The sequence below is a fragment of the Corvus hawaiiensis genome, chromosome 1 (genome assembly GCF_020740725.1).
Source record: "Corvus hawaiiensis isolate bCorHaw1 chromosome 1, bCorHaw1.pri.cur, whole genome shotgun sequence".
NCBI lineage: Eukaryota > Metazoa > Chordata > Aves > Passeriformes > Corvidae > Corvus > Corvus hawaiiensis.
The window spans coordinates 38340729-38362222 of NC_063213.1; the positions used below are offsets into that span (position 1 = coordinate 38340729).

General features: G+C 38.6%; 2 long non-coding RNA genes across 2 annotated transcripts; one reads left to right on the top strand and one right to left on the bottom strand.

The window, feature by feature from the left end:
* Positions 1-476: 476 nt before the first annotated feature.
* LOC125335152 lies at positions 477-14176 on the top strand. Its single transcript, XR_007207358.1, has 3 exons — positions 477-563; positions 7636-7638; positions 14166-14176. It is a non-coding gene; the product is annotated as an uncharacterized LOC125335152 (long non-coding RNA).
* On the bottom strand, positions 2395-21287 carry LOC125335154. The gene is made up of 3 exons (XR_007207359.1): positions 21128-21287; positions 4226-4289; positions 2395-2827 (listed from the first exon to the last, which is right to left on the bottom strand). It is a non-coding gene; the product is annotated as an uncharacterized LOC125335154 (long non-coding RNA).
* Between the last annotated feature and the right edge of the window lie 207 nt (positions 21288-21494).

The window sequence follows — 21494 nt, forward strand, 5'->3', positions numbered from 1 at the left end:
GGACATAGCACTCGAGGTGTGGCCTCACCAGTGCCGAGTTCAGGGGAAGAATCCTTATTGTCACCATTATCTGCTGAACTAATACCATACATTCCAGTCATACATGTGACAACAACAAAACTTCTGCTCTCTCCTAGTGGTATATAGCTTTGGAGTAAGTCTTTGAAGGTTCCCAGGTGTGGAGGAACTGATGTATCAGGTAATAGCAGGTTATGCCTGGAGGAATCTTAACAACAGAAATATGAGTGTTTTCAAATACTCTGCCTTCAGCCTTCAACCAAAACCATATTGTTCTCCATCCCACATGCTTCTCCAGGGGAAAAAAAGTGGATGTGTTGTTGGTCTGATAGATGGGTTTGAGTCATCTGTGATAAACTTTTCCATCAAGTGTGTACTTCTACTGACACTTTAAGCTGTATTTAATAATAAATTATCAAGGAAAGACTGAGGCGCGATCTCATCATGGTCTGCAACTTCCTGAGGAGGGGAAGTGGAGGGGCAAGCATTGATCTCTTTTCTCTGATGACCAGTGATAGGACCCAAGAGAACAGCAGGAAGCTGTGGTGGGGGGTTAGGTTGGATATTAGGAAGAGGTTCTTCATCCAGAGAGTTGTTGGACATTGGAACAGGGTTCCCAGGGAAGTAGTCACAGCATCAAGCCTGACAGAGTTCAAAAAGCATTTGGACAATGCTCTTGTGCAGGGTGTGATTCTTGGGGTGTGCTGTTCCGGGCCAGGAGCTGGGCTTCGATGATCGTAGTGTGTCCCTTTCAACTCAGCATATTCTATGATTCTTTGACAATGCTCTGTCCCTGTACGAGGACAGTGCTCCCCTCTCTTATTAAAATCAACCGTGTATCAAGACAATACCCTTTTGAGCTTTTCATTACAGCACATTTCTTCTCTTGTACCTCTTCCAGATGGCTTGCTAGGTGTTAGCTGTCAATGAAATGCTCTTTCAATTAGAAGCTATATAAGAAGAAAAGTTGGATCAGCTCTGATGCCTTTTGGGTCATCGTATCTGAAGCAGTGTGAACTGCTATCTAGTGTTTTCCTTTCAGTTTCAAAGCAGGGTTTTCATTTACTTCATTTACTCCACTGCCAGTTTGCTATAAAATTAAACTATAACAGTAGAGAAAAAAAACCCCAAAGCAACAACCAAAACCAACAAAACTTGCCCATATCCAATCTGCTTTCATTAGTATCTTTATTTCTACTGCTAGCACTTCCTAATGTGGAGAAAGCCCTCATCTCATTGTTTGAGTCCAGTGAGAGAGTTTTTTGCTTACACTTGCTTTAAGCATTCAGAGACCAGGGTTGATAATATCTAGCCTAGGTTTTGAGGGATTGGGGAGGGGGTAGTCCTATAAAATGGATTAGTAAGTGACTGGAATCTAAATACTTAATGAAATAGGGAACTGAATATTATGCAAAATGTACATCCTGAATATGACCACTTCAGGATCATTTTGACAGTCTGGACAGAAAAGTTAAAGTCTTTATTAAGCTAAATTTAAAATATTAAAAAAATGTAGATAAATTATAATTTCTATAGATTTTCTCAAAAAGCTGACAGTTCTTCAACAGTCTAGAAGGCTATGGTCCATCAGTCCACACCATATTGTGAGGCTGTGTGTGTACTTCTGTGTTTTACATAGAATTGCCATTGTCTCACTGGCAGCCTGCAACCTGAAGCTTAACATACATTTACTAAACTGCACTCTACTTAAACAGATCAAGTTTACACAAACTTTACAAAAAGCCAAAATGTAAACACATATTCATCTTGAATAATCCTTATATGCAGATTACAGAAGTATATTGTGCAGGTCTACCATGCCACTTTAAATGTTACAGAATAGAATAAAGTGAAATAGACTATTTCAGTTGGAAGGGAACTACAACAACCATCTAGTCCAACTACCTGATGAATTTTGGCCTGATTAATTTAAACGGCTTCTGAAGTAAGAAACAGCCAATCCTTTAAACAAAAACATTGCAGACAATGGAGAAGAAAGGGCAAGAAAGAATCTTTCTGTTGTTAAAACAAGTGCTGCCAGTTCATAAATGTTAGCAAGAATACAAGATTTTCTTTTATGCCTCATCTGTAGGCTCAGACAGATGTGTTCAGGCAATCTAGTTGTACTGACTGAAGGTGCTGTCCTCCTAATCTAGTGGGCCAAACCGACCTCAGCTGGAGATTTTAATCTGTTTCTCAGGGCTAGCAGAAGAAATTACATGTCAGTGGCTTGAGTTCAGAGTCTGACACCTTACCTTAAATTGCTAATGAGAAGGGTTAGGAGCAAAAGCAATCTGAAAGGTAATCTCAGGGAAATCAGACTTGCATCATCTTTCATAAAAAACCACATGCTGATGGCATAGCTGTGACAGTCCAAGTGAAGCAGCTGCAGCAGGAGCACATGTTCCCTCATGCCAGCTTTGCTATGACAACAGTATGAGCTCCTCTGACAGGTGAAGCAGGCAACTGGGTTTATTAAACCACCACTAAGATTTGACAGATTTGATCTGTCAACACCCCAAAAGACTAAGACAATATTAACTTTATTTGGTGCATATCAGAGAGCAGCTAATTTCATACCCATAATTCCATTACAGAAAAAAAAAAGGAAGTTCATTAACATAGAAATACTTTTTGAACGGGGGAGAAAGTAATACACAATTGCATCACTGTTCTTGTTACCAGTTTTCCTCTGTGTCTAAGTGGTTTGTAGGTCCAATGTCAATAGACATAGATCTATTTCTTTTCTTCAGTGCTTCATTTGACTTTACACATGGTGATGAAAAAGACAGCAGGGATTGAGCAACCACTAAGAAGAAAAAAAGCAACTCATGAAAGGGCAGTATTGATGCCCTGCCCTGCAGCTCTGATACCCTCTAGTTGCACGCTCTAGACTACTTATAGGCAGAGTCACTGTGCTTACAGCTTAATGTATTGATCTGTTTTAACTATTCTAAATATTTCTGGGATGCTTGTTCCTCTTTTTTCTAGGGAGTTCTCTATTTGTCTGACAATCCAAGCATTTATTGAAACCTGACAAACTCCTTTCAAAACTCAGTACCCAGAGATAATAAGATACATCAGTGCTAATCTACAACTGCAAAGAGCCCTGTACAAAGCAGAAACATCTGGCAACTACAAAATACAGAAGAGCTACAGCAATATAAAATATTTAGCTTCAATTGCATGTTTCTGAAAAAAAGTCCTGATTACCTACTTGGAAATTTTTCCCTTAATAGGCTGATTTTCTTGTTGAATGTATTATAAAATAAGTTTTCTTAGGATATAATTAAATGCATTAAATAGCAGTTTTCTTTTAGTTTATTCTTAGTGTTCTTCACAAAAGATAAGAATTTGAGTTATATGATATATATATCTATATATAATATATAGATTATATATATATATAATTATCTAATTATATAATAAATAGATAATTATTTCACCAGAACATATTAACATCTTGAAACACATTTTGAGTCATTCTAAATTCTGGTGATTTTCTAGGAATTTCTTTTATCTATGTGCTGTTGTGAGAGTGTGGGACTTATACAATTCTGTGACTTCTTTAGTACTATAAACTCCTGTCTATGGATATGGATTAGGCAGCATAGCTCAGCCTCTCTGACTAGGTGACCTCAAGGGGAAGCAGATTAGGATATAATAATTAATACTTTCTTAAGACACCTCAGTTTCTAAAGCATCTCAAATACAGACATGAGGATGAGGTACTGCCTAAATTAAACAAACATACATGCAACTACATAATAGAATTAAGAAAGTCCCAGACTTTGACTCTCTTGAACGTGTAGAGGAAGGAGTTAGGTTTGACTTTTAGTTTTTGGGATTTTATTCCCAGTGACTGCTGGGTAACTTTGAAGTCCTGCAAAAAGAAGTGTATACGAAGGCCAGGAAATGTTAAGAAGAATAAACATTTTACCTTTTCTCCCCTTCACCTCCACTCCCTATTCATCCTTTCTTCACATAACCTGTTTTCCCACTTCTTATCTGTGCTTATTTTGTCAGCTGTCCACAACTTTATTCAAATGTTTCTCTTTCCAGTCCTGTTCTATTTTGACTGACTAATCTGCATTTTTGAGGATAAAAAGTTAATGAGGAAAGGAAGGTGATTTGTGGGTTAAAAGCTATTTTGATTTTCCTTACATTGAGGGAAATGTGCTTACTTTATGTTTCGAGAACTACCCACCTCATGCAAGCTTGACAAGCTCCTTCAAAATAACTCTGTCTTCCAAATAGATCACACCTCTGTTCTGAAAGGAGAAAGAATGTTTTCAACTTTATCATATTGCATTTTGGCAGCCCTTACAAGATAAATACAATTTTAATCTAGCTGTGAACCTAGGTCAAGCACAGATTATAAAGCTTAATACTTAAGGAGAAATCTGGAAAAGAAATATCTGATTTTAGCTTCATAAAGACCTTCTGCCTGTATCTTACATATTGAACTGGTACCATTTTTTCCTCTGCCTGCACAACTTCTTTCAGGTAATTTTTTGCAAGTTATTCCATTAAACTTCTATGTAACATCTTTATTAATTAAGGTCATAGCATGATAAACATTTTGTGTCAGTAAAAAGGCCATCCTCCCTCAATTGCCCATTCCCCTTTCCACACTTTCTTCCCCCACCTTGTGCTGATACAAAAGTTGTCATTTGTGCTGTCCATGCGGAAAATCAGAAAGGAGAATTAGCTGTGTTTATCTGCTTTTTCTAACTTAAACTGTTGAACGACTGTCTCAGCCCATAGTGAGAAGTCAAATATCTGACTAAGCAATTTAGTGCTATTAGATTTGTGTTCTGGAATAAAAAGTCTAAATATAAAACAGAGACAGAATTATGTGGGCTGAGGGCAATACACAAAAATGAGCTTTGCAAATATGGGTGTCTGCCAGGAAAGTGTTTCTTGCCTACAATCATTAGGCAGTGGAGAACTATTTTTAGAAGATTTGCTTGTCATTGCTCTGTACTATAGATAAACAGCATTAAAGTATATTCCTTAAAAAACAGAAAATAAAGGCAAGTTTTGCTCTAGAGATGTGGATTTATCCCTTTTTCATTGAAGTGCAGATGACCTCAAACAATTTCTTTCTTTTCTGTCTTCCATTCGTCTTGAAACTGAATTAGCCTTTATCTCACCTTTCTCACTGAACCTCTCAATGGCTTGCAGGGAAGGCTTTCTTTCTAACCTTTCCTCAGGAAAGCACACAGTAACAAGCTTTGTCTTTGGAAGCTAGGAAAATGGTGTAGGAATGATGATGTAGGAATGTAGGACTAGTTCCCTGCCTAAACAGTCAGATTTAATACAAGTCTTAAATTTGCAATGCATAGATCAATCAGCATCTCTGATGTGACTCTTACAGCTGCTAGAGATTAACTAGTGCCTCTACTCTGGTGCTTATTTCAGCCATGTCCTGCTCTCATCATTGGGTTCTGCTTTGTGGATAACTCTTGCTCAGTAGTTTCTCTGCCTTCCAGATAGTGCAGTGACAGGATCTCTTACAGAACTCTAAAATGAGCCTCCCACTACTGTGCAGCCTCAATCAATGGAACTGTGTTCCTGTAACTGCACAGAGCTATTATCAAGCACATATAGAGTATAAATGAGATTTAAGAGGAGAGAATTGAAATTATTTACTCTTCATCACTTTTATTAGTCAAAAAAGGTTTTAATCATGTGGCATTTTTCTTCCTGTGGTCTGCCAACTGCAAAGGGATTATTGAGGGAGGAAAAAAAAGCCAAATTAATTAAAATCTGGTTCTTTAGGTAAACAGCACTGGCTAATGTCCATGTAGCATAACTGTTCTCATCTGTCTTCGTGTATCATTATCCATAGAATGCTGCAAGTAGGAAAACTCTGCTTTAACTTGAGTGGAAGTTCTGTACTTCTTTGGGTTTTTTTCGTTTTGTACATCTGTGGTGCCATAGATGGCTGCAGATCTGCTGCACAATCATTGGCATCATTGCCTCCACATTTTAATGTAAAAGAGTTCTAAGTGGGCTTGCAAGCTCCTAACAAGCAGTAGTCAGGATTGTCTTAGCACTGAGGTCAACTATTCCTGGTTTCTTGGACTGCTAGCTACAGTGCTGTGCACTATCATCATGCTGACTCTGGGCAGCTCTGGAGGGGCACTTGGAACCAGTGCGTTGTTGCAGTGAAGGATCTGAGAGTAAAGAAGTACCTGGACTTGAAGTGAAAACTGCTTCTAGCTGGTCAAGATGTAAAGTGTCTGACTGGTCGGTTGAATTATGGAATCATAAGTTCATGGATTTAAGTGCCATCTGCAAGATGGGAAGCACAGATAAGTGACTGCACAGTTCTCTCAGCCATAATGGAATCTGATGTGCTATGCAGTGATCTGGCATCAGGACAGATCACTTAGAATCTCTCTCTCCTGTGCTCCAATGACTATTAGTACATCTCGAAAGAATTTTAACTGGCATGCAACTAGACTTTCAGCTTTCTGATAAGACAGTCTCAGTTCTTCCCAAGTTTTTAGTAACACAAGACATGAAGTTTGGAACTTCCAAAATAAGGATCGAGATAGTAAAGGCACTTCCATTAACAGAGGGAATGTTGACTTATGTATGTGTCTTCATTTCTATTCATATATCAGATATTCAGCCTTATGCAGCCTGAAGAAAACATTCAGATAAAGTTATTGTAGGAAGATGTATTGACTGATTTTTTTAGAAGTAATTGTGCCCAGCAGTCCCTGCTAGTCAATACTATGCTTAGCTAATGCTCTCAAAAGCTGCCTCTGAAAGCTGGTTTGTTACTGCTTAATAGCTTTTATTGACATAGACTATGTGAAACTGTATGCAGTTCCAAAATTGGTTTTTTTTTTGTTGCATTCAAATCTGGTTATATGCCATTGTCACTTTTTGGAGCAAATTAGTGAACTGTCATGTCTATCAAGAGAAACTGAACTGAGAACCATGGAATGCAAACGCTGTGCAACAATAAGTAATAGGAAACCACTATGAAACAGTCAATGTAAAGTACTAAAATCAGAAAGTAACTGGGTTCATTTAATCAAAATGACAGCCTCGGTGTGCATGGACTGGTGAATATTTGACGTAGCAAGGAGAAAAAAAATATAAGAAGGCTGCTCCATTTTTAAATGGAAATAAGTAGCTAGAAAAGTCTTTACAGAACATTTTAACTCAGCTGCTGTCAAGGCCCTCAGTGGGCCCACAGACTCTAGTTATCTTGATCAATCTGTAACCATCATTTTCCATGAGCCTTCTCTGGAACACCTTCCCCATCTGCCAGGCTTTGGCTGCCTCTGTTCACAGGCAACTACGGTGTGATACAGCTGTGTAATGTTGGATCAGGCTGCTCTGTAAACAGCTAGGTCAGGAGAAAGCTGTGAGAAGCCTCAAATGGGACTAGGATGCACATTTTCATCCATGCACACTCCACCTGTTGTCTCAGGAGCTGCATTTCAGCTCAGCCCTTGCTGTTATGTGGATGCACCTGTGCTGATCCTGCTTCACTGAAGGGAGGAATGAGACTACCAACAGGACAAAGATCAGCTGAACAAAAAGGCAGTTTATTTGTATTCCTAACTGACTTTAGTTTAAGCAACCACAGAGCCAGTTTATTTGAGTAAAATTATGCAGGATTAGGGACTAGGACCATATGAAGTAACAATAAATACATGACTCATTCATGCAAAGAAGGTATGTAAAAAGGGGAAATTATTCCCGATTACAAAACTATTTAAGAATGGAAGTGAAAATATCTTCTTATTCCCTTGTACTGTTATTATGTGAGATTAAATTGAAAATAAATCAGGTATGATAAACAAAATCTATATCTATACTGCTGTATACAGTATTTAGTAAAAAGCAGCTTGCTAACTTTTCATATAAAATCTAAAAACTCCAGCAACTACTCCAGCCAGTGTTTTGTTAGCCACAAAATACCTAATAGATATTGAAATCTATTTTCAATAGCCTTACGAGATGCTTGGGAGACTTAAGAGAATCATCTTATCCCATGGCTCCACCTGGGCAGTCAGTCTGGTTACTTAGTTAAATCTCAGGTAACCTTCTCATAATGGGTGGGTTTTTATGGCAGGAAAGAAGTTTGTGAGCCTTTGAGCTGACTACCAAGCCAAGATGGTTGATGAACACCAGGTTGTGAACTATTGGTTGTGTAAATCCAAAGAGTCTGCTGTAGTTCTATGTGTGGGACTCACAAGGTGTCAGTGATCCCAGAGGAAAAAAAAAAAAAATTAGGCTGCAGGAATAAGAAAGCCAAATTGCACTTGGCAGTTGCACTGGGATAGACATGTCATTTCTTGGCCCCACTGTCTGCATCCCTTCTATTTGCTCTGTAGAGACCCTAATGCTCTGAATGCTGACTTTGTGCTATTTTAGCTGCTTCACTGTACAGAACTCTGCTACACTGCAGTATACAGATACAAACCTTGCTGCTCTTGATCTGTACAGGGATGGATATTGCCCTGTGCTTGTCTGCTTTGTAATTGGCCACCACATACACTACAGGAGGGATAGCTTATACCTCCGCTTCTGACCCAAAGACAGCTGGGCAGCTGCTTGTTTCCTGTGTTCATCTTTTTCTGGATAGTAGGTCATAGTAAGTGATCCTATAAGGGTTTAAAACTGCATATTTTTGGACATCAGGTCATTATCTAATTTTGGAGTATTGTAATGGGAATGTAATTTCTAGTGAGATCTTTTCTATAAACACCATCTCCTATTCTTTTCCACCCATACAACTTAGCAAAGGATGGAGGTCAGATCTAGCATTGCAGGCTAGTCTCCCCTCTGTGATGGAGGCAGGACAGCTTCCCTGCTGCCTCTGGTCACCTTTAAAGAGATGTAACCTTATTTCTTCCCAGCACTGTGCTGGTTTTTTGCCTTTACCTCTTAGTTTCGTGCTGTTCCATTGCTGTGCATCAGAAAACAAAGCAAGCTGTGCAATCCTAATGTACGAAAAGCCTCTGTGCACTGTGACAACCTCAGTAACCTTTGTATACAGTATGTGCAGTCTAACAGTACCAGCAGCATCCAAACCTGCTTATCAGCACGCCAAGCCAGCATAGAATGCCCCGAGTGGAACTGATCTGCAGCAGCTAGTTTGTAACTCAAGGGCATAGGACTTTTATTTATCTTGTCTTCAGAGGATAAAAACTCCCACAAGGCTTGCAACTTTCTGCTTTGTTATTCCATGGTAGATTCTATGCATATTAACCTGCTCAGTATCAACATCTAGGACAAATTTAGCATCCAGAGTAACTGTAACTGATTTCAATGTTGTTGTTTGCTTGGAAATCATACACTGACCATAAATTGTAAAAGCCACAGGGCTCTGAAACAGTTTTCAAAGATGGCAGTGAGCCAGCTTTAGTGCCAGTCTGACAGGGCTTGAGCATGTAAACCAAAGCTTTTCAGTGTGCTTAACATCATGTGTTTAAAAAAAAAAAATCATCAATGTCCAACAGTGTCCTAATTTGCAGACACAGAAGTTATTTTTGTTTCTATTAAATTTTAGTTCCTGTTAACACTTGTGTCAGCAGATACAACAAAACATACTAATAGGAGAAAAGACTTTTGAATGCTACTTTATAACGAGAACACAACATTAATTAGCAATTAATGACTTTCACAGGAGATTAATTTAGTGTGCTGTAAGAGAGGAAGCTCCTTTGGCACTAGAGGGAGTTGCTGTTTCCCAGCAATAAACCTGTCCCATGCAGCTGAAGTTCAAACATATGGGGACTTTATTGGTTTACAGAGTTTGTATGCAAACTGTCAGAGCAAAAGACAAGATAGAGACAGAGGAAGCATTACACCAAATGTTTCTGAACAAAATGTGGTACAAAGTGAAGTTTATGGCCAGTAAACATGTCCCTTTTTATTGTGATTCCTAAAGTTAATGAATGAGTTGAATTAATATCCTACTTTGTAATAACAGTGAACTTAGCAGTTTATGGCTTAGCTTCTAAGTTTGCAAGAGTATTTATTTGAATGTTTTAAACTGTTTAGTGTGCTGGCCTTGAGGATGGTAAAATGCACAACACACACAAGCTTTGACCATTCAACATTCATCATCAGTAACACAATTAGAAGTCTTCTGAAGTGTGTGAGCTGTCCAAATTATAATGTAATGGAAAGTTGGATTTCTATTCATTAATTACCATATTAACTGGGCACTTTCTTGCACCTTTAAACCTTGGAAATTTAATTAGAATCTTGGATTAAAGAAAAATACAATTTAGTCTTTATTCACAAGGAAGAGTGAAATATATAAGCTTTGTAGGATAGGCTATTGCAGATATACACAGGCAATTTTGAGAATGCATTAAGTGAAGAAAAATCTTTGGCATCAGCCACATTCCCTGAGTGTTCTTCCCTTTTGAGGAAATGGAGCATGTTTCTTTCTTAAATATTTGCTGAATTCTTTGGAAACCATGCCTAAGTGGAATATTTTTCTTATGATGCTGAAATGTGTTTGCTCTTTGGGTTCTTCTGTTTGCTCTGTGACTCCCAAAATAACGCATTCAGGTTCTCTTCTCATGCTATGGTAGGTCAAGGAGAACTTTTCTGGAGGCATGAAATCTGAAGTTCTTGAACTTTTCCAGCTCTTTTCAATACTCTGTGAGGACTTTTACACTTATTCAGGAAGATGTCTTCATAATAATCTGAATTATTTTGCTTTCCCTTTGCATCTGAGTGTGGTCTCCTTAGTAAGACCAAGGTTATTAATTACTTTAAATCCAGAAGTTGGGGCTTTGACACTGTTATAATTCATAGAAATATAACCTAATTAATGTATTATCTCTGTGGGGAAAGCTAACCACTGTGAAGTCTAGGTTCTATTGCTTAACTTCTGTGATTAGTGGCTTTTTATTAGAAACTCTGCAGTTCTGGCAATACATTAGTTTTAAGCCGGACAGTGGTGCACAAAGCAATACATTTCCCATTTGCGTTCTAACTGGCAGTCCATTCGTCTCCTGGTAGAACTCCTGTGAGGAATTAATCAGATTTAATGAGGCCCTCATTGTCTTCTTTTTGATGTTATGCACTCTGCTGGTGCACCCTTGCAAAATGCCATAATGTATTAGATGTTTTGCTTCTTCCTACATGCATTTTGTGACACGTTTTCCTAGATTGTGCTGGCTATCACAGAATGTTAGGCTTCATGTGATACTTTGCTTGACTTTGATTTTGAGTTCTGTAAGCATACCCCTTAGTCCCCTGCGGAGCTGAGCTTCATACCCGAGTTGTCCTTTTTACTGACATTTTGAATTTTCAGTCACGTCTGCTGAGTCAGATTGCCATCCATCTGCTAGAAGCCTTGCTCTGGACTAGAGTAGATCTTGAGCTAGGTCTAAATAATGTGCCCAGATTTAATTCTAAATCTGCCAGTCTTTTAAGCCCTTTCTGAAGCTTTTTTACTATGCCCTGCATTTCAATATTCTTTTCCTTCGTGAGAAAACAAATTTGATTCTGCAGTTTTCATTCAGCCACAGATACCCTAATGTACCTTGTACCATAGATAAACCCGTAGTTTTACTTTGCATTTCTATGCTGCAGTTTCACTGCCTCCTTTGATCTGTTAACAAGAGATGCCTAAACATACCATGTATTTCAGCACCAGCCACCGTAAAAAGGTGACCTTCTCAATGTCATTTTTACTTTTAATGATACCTATTGCTTTTGTGTAAACTGTGCAACAATGTTTGAACTTCCTTCCATTGTCTGCTGGATTTCTAGAGAGTAAGAGCTGTGATTAAACCTTTAAAATATGTATTTTGATTTTATTTCTGATGTTATGTGACATTAAGTAGACTCTGGGAAACAGGATGCATAACAGAGCTCAACTACATTTGATTTGATTGCTTTGATTCTAGTTGGGTTTGAATTTCTTTATCTTCTGCATTATGTAGCACAATTTTTTCAGAGACCCAGCTCTTCCCAAAGGGTGCCACTAACAGTACAGGGATGCACAGGAAGTTCAGTAACCAGTGACACAGGAAGCTGTGTGCTTCCTGGTCAGTCCTTCCATGAGTGTATTACTGGATAGCTAAGGGCAGCATTCATGAGAAAAATAGAACTTTATTCTCCAAGGGAGAAACATTAACTGCATTGTGTTACAGATTGTAAATGAAAAATGTACTGCCTTGGTTCTACATTACAAATGGAGATTCATCCCTTTTCTGTAAACTTACACGGTTTATTTCTATTGTCCGTCTTGGTTGAAGCAAACTGCTCTTGGCCAAATAAGAAGTTGGTAACCTTTGACTTGAACTAAAGTGGAGAATTTTCCTGAGAAAGAAGCTGATACAAGAGTATTTTTCTACCTTCCCTTCACTTTTATTTTTTCCTTTCATCAAGACTCAAGCCTGAAGAACACGTACTGCATTTAAAGCCAACTTCATAGAGTTATGCTTGTTTTATGCTAGGGAATTGTTAGGAAAAAACAAAGTGGAAAGAAATTGTTTCATAGATTTTTTTTCCTATATTTATTAATTAATAAGGCCATTAGTACCTCTGAATCCACAAACACGGTTCCTATCCTCTGTGAAGAAAATTTACTTGAGCACAAGGAATGTGTCAGAATCGTTACACATAAAATTTGTGTTGATAGGAGTGGTATTTGCCCTCAAAACTACTAAACGAAAGAAAAATAATCTTAAAACCTTTGGCATCACCTCATCAGTTTACTTTCATGCAGACAATACTCTTTTCTCCCCTTAAAACCTTCTCTTTCTTGTGTGATGGCTTGGGTTGGCTTGCTTACATATGTTTCCCTTTGTAGTATTTTCCTAAGATTCAAATTACCCTGAAATGCTTGCCTGTGGGTGATGGCCTCTGACTTATTTCTGGTGCACTGCATCATCAAACAACATCAGTTTCCCTTCTGAAACTCTATGAAAGTGAGAAAATGCTGTGGTTATGTCAGGAGACTTGCCTTCTCTTTCTCCCTGGGTTATAAACTTCCTGGCAGTTAACTGCCAGGATTTGGACACGTTTGGTTTATGCGTAGCCTCTGAAGACTTCATCTAACCTATCCTTTTTTGGCAAACTCCCCATTACACTCTTAGGCTGACACTGGAGCAGCTCCATCTCCACTGGGATTTCTACAGTAGACCAGCTGCTTTTGTTGCTATCAGAAGTGTTGTCTAAACTTGGTTAGAACAGAACTTGCTGGCAAAAATAAGGCGATAGCAACTGCCAAAGACTTTGCTGGTGTTCTAAATGTGGTGTAGCAGACCTCAGTGTTGTTAGCAAAAATATATGAATATCTAAACCTCTTTCATACTGACTGATTCTTGTCTTTGTTTCTGCCTATAAACCCCATTTTTCCTGGTCAGCAATACAATTCTATGCCCTTCTCTACTAAAAGCAGAACAAATTTTATTTCTGACATGAAGCAATCTGGGAACAGATTAAATTAGTATGGGCTGTGTTTTCTCATAATAAGACCCTATTCTAGTTTATGAAGCACATTCTGTATATGAGCTTATTTATAGCTTTTAGATGATGATTTTGTTCAAGGAGTGTAAAAAAAAACCAAAAAAAGTGGTGCATGATCTTTTGAAGACCTTTCCTGTTCCATTTGATATTTATACTAAAACCTCAGATCCTTTCTACTTGTTTTTCATTAAGTGCTTTGAAAAGTCTGTGGAGAACATATTTGGACAGGGAAAGTTTTTATTGAGACCATTCAAAGCTTTGCTATATTGTTTGTTTAAATGTTCATTTCTGACGACAGTTTCAAATATTTATGAGATGATTTTAGAGATCCAGTGCCTGTCTTGTCAGTTAGGGGTTGACCTCTCCTGATCAGGATTTCAAGGTCCCCCAGAATTGTTTCTTATTTTTTCCCCAATAGGATAGTAAGATTAAACATTTGTCCTTCATTTCATACAAATGGGATGTCAGAAGAATAGAACAAATTTCTCCAGCCTCCTTGTAGCTTATAAAGTAGGAAGAAAATTGTCTGTGTGTGCAAACCCTTAGATTCTTCCTCTCATTGTCATTTCAGGTTGCTAGCACCTGAAATCTGTTTTATCAACTTTCATAACTTTAATGTTACTTCATTTTCTGAAAGTATAGCCCTATTTTTAGGCTATAACACAGTATAGTAGGGAGAAGTTTATGACTGACTGAAGCTGGCAGAGCTCAGAGTTTAGAATGTCTGGATTTGTGGAACTTCCTTTAAGGAGTGCCTGTTCCAGGCATCCTTTATGGAAAAGACCAAGGTCAGGAAAAGTTAAACTGAAAAATGGCCGCTTCCTGAACTTATACTATGCTTATTCTAAAAACTTAGCATTTGTTTCTACCTTTGAAATCATGGCAAATACTCTTATATCGAGCCATCTATGAATGCACATTCTACTTTGCAGAACAGGCTCTCAAAAGTCAAAGACCAAAGCTGACAGCTGAGTTTTAGAAACCAGAGGGACAGAATCATAATTCAGCTCTTTGCATATTTTAGGTTATCTCCACTGGATACTTCTGTCAAGGCTGAGTATGGTATGAGATAGTAAGCATTACGTGCAAATTCACCAGAGAAGAGGGAGAAAAAAATACACCTGTCTTCTTCTGTCCAGCAACTTGAAGAGGATTGGATAAATGATCTTTTCAGTCTTTTATAAGCCCCACTTTATACCATTCTTCAGAATCAGGGAAGATAACAGTCTGTGCTGTGGGGTCCTGTTGAACATAATGTTGCCTATCTATCAGATATAAACCTACATTTATAGACCACATTTGCATGAGGTGGGAAATACTCAGCACATTCCTTTTATGTTTTGTTTTGTTTTGTTTGGGTTTTTAAAAGCTAATCTTAGTTATTGTAATATGTAAGAAAATTTTGGTTCATGTGTTTTTCACGAGCTATTTTAATTTGTCTGTTATTAGCCAAATGTAAAATCACTCAGTGGTGAACCCTGGGAAAAAAAGATGTCATCCACAGCTTGGGATAATTACACACCTCACATATTCTAGAGTTAATTAAAGTATGACCCCCAAAACTATAAACCCCCAAACTATAAAAAAACCCCCAAGCTTTACTGCCTTTTACTCCCTTTTACGTGCTTATTGACTGATTTTTATTGGTAGGAGCTAAAATTTAGAACCAAGTGGTAAAATATATTTCAGTAGTTTATTGAATTTACAAGAGATTTATTTTGATAGTAAAAAGTAGTTAAAATATAGATGTCATGACTTGCTCTAAAGGTCTTGCTTTTTTATGTGTTTACAGTACTCATAAAGAAGTAGGAAATCTGTATGGTCTGCACAGCTTCCAAAACATTGTCATGAAAAATGGAGTGAGCATTATGCATGTTTTAATAGGAGGTTCTGCAGCTTTAGGAAGTGTTTCAAACATATTCTGTCATTTGTCATGTCTATATATTTTAATCCCACATATTGAAATACGTACGAGTGTTCTTAGTGCAGATTTGTAGGTAAAAAAGGAGGCAGTCATGTTGCATTAGAAACTTGTATTTGTTTTAATTAGGTTTCTGCAGATGAATCTGCTTGCAGAATGGAGACTGAAATTAGTAATCAAAAGTAGTTTCTGCATAAGTAGTTGTTAGAAAATTTTATTGACTGAACTTTTCATCCTATTCTCAGTGCCAAAAAACCTTAAATGTTTGTGTTTTGGTTTTGATTTCTAGTGCATAGTTCTTTCCTTTTATTTTTTTTTTAACTGCCATCTCCTTGTGTGGTGAATTCTAACATTACCTGAATAGTATTTTTAAAGATGGTGTGAGCAAAATAGAGCTCTGCTGTAGGTGAGTAACGGGCTTAGAGACCAGTCCAATTTGAATGAGACTTTTTTTCAGTCTGTAAGATACTGCTTGCTGATATCAAACAGCTACACAAATTGCTGTTTGTACTGGAGTATGAGACCAGAGGCCAAGCAGCATAAACTAGCATTATTTTATCAATAAATACACACTCTGCAGCATAAATGCTCTATAGCAATACTTTTTGGAGGTACAAGTGGTTTTGTAGTTTAGGCATAAGATTACAAGTGCATAGATGTCTCATTTAGAAAGTGGATGGACACCAAGCTGGGTGCTATTACACTGATACATGGCCTCATGCCATATGAATAATAAATTTTGAAATATGACAAATTCCACTGGAACCACGCAGCTCTCCAAAAAAAGGGGGATAAAAGAGAGCTTGAGCAATGGTTTGAGATATGAGTGACACGGAGTAAACTCACTTTGGTCTTGAATCTGAATTTGACCTTTAGTGGGCTAGTATATTTTTCAAATCCCTAAATGTTTAACCACAGAGCTAGAAAAACGGGCAGTAAAAATGCCTGCAGACTGTTAAGGTTTGGTATATCGACATTTATCTGTAATTCCACATCAAACCAAAAAAGGTTTCTGTTATCCAGCTGGTTATGCTGGATAATCACAGTGTTTTCTTCTGGCCTCAGTGTATGAATGAATTTATTTTAAAGAACTGTATTTGTGACTGCCCATAAATACTGTTCAAAGGTGAGCTGGCATGGAATAAAGCTATTCTCACTAGCTAAAATACACAATATATAGTGTAAGTGATATTTGTGCTCACTTAGCTTTTTATACTCACTTAGTTTCTTTTATGTACTGGCTTCCTATTTGTTTCCCGCTGCAGTTCAAAGGGTTGATTCTAGCCATGCAGAAAATACCTTTCATCATGGTTGTCATACACATCACTTCCTCATGCACATTTAATGACATCCAATGCAAATATATACACAATGTGCATAATATGAACTACCATTTTATCCAGCTACCAATCTCAAAGTTTGTATTCCACAGGATCAGCCATTTTGATCAAGTTTTGTTTCAACTGGTCTAACCTGCAAATTACAGAGCAGTGCACTGTAGTTGAGTAAACAAGCTATGAGAGTCTAGCTGTGACAGCAGAAGCCTCAGCCCACATGCAATGCCTTGTGGTTGAGTATATTAACCTGCAGGCAAGTGTCTGTCTCCTGGGCTCAATTGTTTCTGGCAGTAAAGGTAGTTTGGTTACTCTTTCCCATATGCCGTGTCTCTCTTGGCTGTTTCCCTGTCACCAGCTTTGAGTTAAGTGAGGTTTAGACAGGTGGTTATGCTGGTGGATGAGAAGCTTTTGACAACAGGATGAAGTGTGGCATAGCAGCATGTTTGGCATACACTGCAGGCTTACAGGCACTATGGAGGGGGGATAAGATGGATACTGGCTCAGCAAAGCTAATGCTAAAGTTGGCAGACTGCAAAGTTAGTGGCTGTTTCTCCACGTTCTTGAACTCCTCAGGTCAGAAGCCTGCTACTCATGGATGATGTGCTGGTTAATTCTAAGTAAAACAATTATATAAGAGACAATATTACAATTCTTGTACTGTGTTATTTAAAAGGCCAGATTAGAGAGTCACCGCTTCTTTTAAACCTTTGAGTCCAGGAACCTATGACACTTAATCTAAAGGAGGACTGGAGGAGAAGCTGCTGTGCACTGTTCCACCTGTTCCATTCACTCTCTTCCAGCTGCAGGGGACAATTGGGAAGCCTTAGGGACAGTAGGCTTGGTGCAGGTCTTACCATGGCATGAGATGAACTTTAGGAATAATGTCCATTCCGGTGCTGACACCTATAGACAGTGGGGAAAGTAGTGCATAAAGTGGTATGCTTTTGCCGTAAGTATTGCCTACAGTTTAGTGACTGATGGACTTAGTCTCCAAAGCTCATGCGAAATGAAGCAGTGTCTCAGAAGGACTCTGCAGGGCAAGAAGGCAGAGATGGAAAAACTGAGCAAATCTTGGGGCATTTCCATGGAATATGTTCAATACTTGAATGTGGGCTGGGCAGAAATAGTTTCTGTAAATTTCTCCACATGATTATGATGGTGAGAAGTTGTGTGGAAACCTGGTGGTGGAAGGAGATAAAAAGAAATTGGAAAGTAATTTGAGAAAACTGTTTACGAGCAGAGATGTTAAAAAGGTAGAGAAACCCAAAGCAACATGACCAGAAAACATGAATTAGCAAATGGATTATGAGCTGACCTTGTTCTAGAAGCTAAAACTGCGTAGTTTAGCAAAGGACAGAGAAAGGTCTCTGTTTCTGGATAAGAGCAAAGAGTACTGAATTTTTCCTACCAGATGTTTTGCTTTCTAAAAGGTGGGATAAATAATGAGTTATTTTGATTCTTTTGGATTCTTAATAAAATAAGTAAAATTTTGGTTTGGTCAGAGAGTGAAAATAACATTCTAAAGGAGGACTGTAACATAGCAGCTGTGTTACCTTGGAAACAGTGTGAGCCTTTATCAGGCAGGTTGCATTAATAAATAGCTAATTAAGAGTACTTGCAACAAAGCATACATCATGTGGTATTGCATCACACTAAGTGTGTATTACCCTGAACTCTAGCTCTACTGGGACAAACCACTAGCTAGTAAAATAAATACAGGTTCAGTCATTTCAAAGAGCATTAATAACTTAAAACAAATGAGGTCAGGAGCTCTCTCATATCAAGATTGCTATGAAAGGTTGTCCAGCTCTGCCAGGTTGCAATATTGTACAAACTAGGAAAGGAAACAGGATGAGAAGAATAACATGTTCTTTTGCTTCAGTAAAATATAAAAGTTGCATTTGTGACAATGCCTGACTCAAAGCCACCATTGGTTGACCAAGAAGAAGGAATCCTTAGTATATGAAAAGCTATACCATAGGTTAAACCAAAGGTCTTTCTAGTCCAGCACTTTATTCCTTTCACAAGTAGGTGTTTAGAGAAAGACTAAGAACAGGGCAGGGATTAGATAATCAATAAAGTAAAAACAGTCTTTGAGGATCAGAAGTTTAGAGGCTTTCTGAACTTCAAATACACCCAAAAATACTTTGGTCAACCTTGTTTAAAGGTTCTTCAAGAACAACTGGCTTTTTAATCCTTCTAGATGTTTAGCATCTGAAACCATCTCCATAAGAATGAGTTTTATGAGTGTAAATCATGTGAGAAAATAGTTTCTTGGGCTTGTTTTAAACCAGTTACCCTATAGGTCTTGCTTCATGAGAAACAGTGAAGAATGACTCCTGTTAACCTGAATATCATTTTATACACTCGTCGTTCCTTTTTCAACTGAAAACCCTGCTCAGAGAACTCTCTCTTCATATAAAAGCTGGGATTTACACTTTTCTCTTTCTACTCTGTCCTTTTTGAAGGAATATTATAAATGCAGGGTTCTATAGATACTGGCTGTACTATGGATTTATATAGCAGCCAGCTGTTATTTCTGTTTTTCCTAATGAGCTTATCACAGCTGTTTTGTTTGATTACCCTTGAACACTGACTGAGATGGAGTTTTCAGAGGACTATTTAAAATGTCTCCAAGATCTCCTGCCTGAGAGGCTATAGCTAATTTATAGATCATCATGCATGCATAGTAAGAGCTATTTTCTCCCCATGTGCTTTACTTTGGTTTTTAGCAAGATTAAATTTCAGGTGCCATTTTATTAGTGATTTAGTCACTACTGTGAGATCCTTCTGCTCTTTTTTCACATTTGATTCTAGTTTTAACTACAAGCAAATGAAGAGATTCTGATTTAAGAAGATACTAAACAACACAGAACCCAACTCATAGTGGTTTCTCTCTATTTGAGAAGTGACCATTTATTCCTGTGTTTCGTTTCCCATCTACTAACTAAGTTATAACATACAACAGGGCTTCTTATGTTACCACATCACAGCAATCCTTCCAGCAGCAACGAAGCAGGTTTTATGACTTGGCAAAACTCTCCTAGGGCATAACATACTTACAGCCTGCTACCCCTTTTATTTCAGAAACTTCCTGATGAGTGCACCATTGTTACTTGACTTTCATTGTACAGAAAGATATGGAGAGGCTTCTCTATTCTTGTGTAAGGTGACAGAATTATCTTCCAGTGAATTCTGTGGAAGGCAGAAAATACTAGATTCATTACCTATAATGTAAACATACATGTAATGTCTTGAAGTGGCTCATGTGGTGACACTGTTCATTAAAGCATATCGTTCCCCAATTTCGGCCTGTCATTGTAACATTATGAAGACAAATGAAGGGGCCGCATCCTTATCTCCACCAAGCAGGATTTGAGCTTCCTGAAGGAGCATTCCTTGCTCATTCCCATGTTTCCTGAAAACATGGGGAAAAAAAATCAGAAGTAGAGTTGAGCCTAAGAATGAGGATTTTCAGGTTATGTGGTAATGGAGTTTCTTTCCATAATAAACAAAAATTGGGGAATTTTACATGAACATCTCAAGCAACAGACTTAAAATAGTTACTCTAAAATACTTGTTTTTAAAAATGACAAAGTTCTTAATCTTTGTCTGTACTGCAAGAGTTGTGCATTATATGTCCCACCAATGAAATATCAAAATTCAAATTTCCAGACTGCAGTGCCTTAGTATTTAACTACAACATGAGAAGTTCAACCACCCAAAATTCGGGATCAGGTTGCCCAACATTTCAGCTACCCAACCACAACACATATGGTCAGATTTTCTAGAGAGAAAACTGGGAGAATCTAAGTTAGGATTCCTCCTCTCTGTGCTGATTTATATGGGAGATGTACATACCTAACTGTGTGTGGATTTGGATAGTTTGAGTAGCTTCTGAGGTGCAGAATGGAGGGAAGACATGATACTCAGTACACTCAAAAAATCTCTACTACAAAGGACTGTTGAAAACTTTCCACAGGGTTAAAGCACAAGAAGTAAGACTCAGTTTATACTTTTCAAAGACTCTCCGAGTCCCCTCCACATTTCAGGTCTACAATTATAAAATGACAAGAAGAATAGTTACATCTCTGGTATACTGGGAAGATACACACGGTAACATAACTGAGGCACTTGTCTAAGGCAGCAAGGGTGGCAACAGAACCGATTGGTGGATCTGGGCTGACTGTACAGGATCTGCTTAGCTTGTTATGGTGGTCTTGAGGTTACATCCTTTGCTTTCAGGAGATGTGGGCTTATAATGGTGTCTTTTTGAAAAGTCTGGATGAATGACATGACTGATGTGGTATGTTGATACACATCCTGCTGTGGGTTGAGCAAGAATATTGTGTTCCTGACTGCAGGGCACACCACCTACCTCATGAGTGCGGGTACAGCTGTGCTACTGGCGTACTGTACCACGGACGGTCACCTCCTCGGTGTCACGCTCGGTGGTGACGGGGCACAGCTTGTGCGAGCGTCAGCCACACGCTTTGTGGCGCGGGCAGCCCGCTGTCCGCCGGTGTCCCAGCGCACATCCCGCCGCTGCCCGGGTGAGTGCGTGTCATGTGGCGGGCGCGTCACGGGAGGCGCGGTGCGGCCGCCGGGGCCGGAGGCGGTCTCGGTGTGCGCTCTGCCCCGGCCACACGCGTGGGTCTCCACACCCGCCCCACACCCGGGCACCGTGTCCTTTGGGGTCACTCCCCGTGTCGCACGGCGTGTGCGTGTGTGTGCCGGCCGCGGGC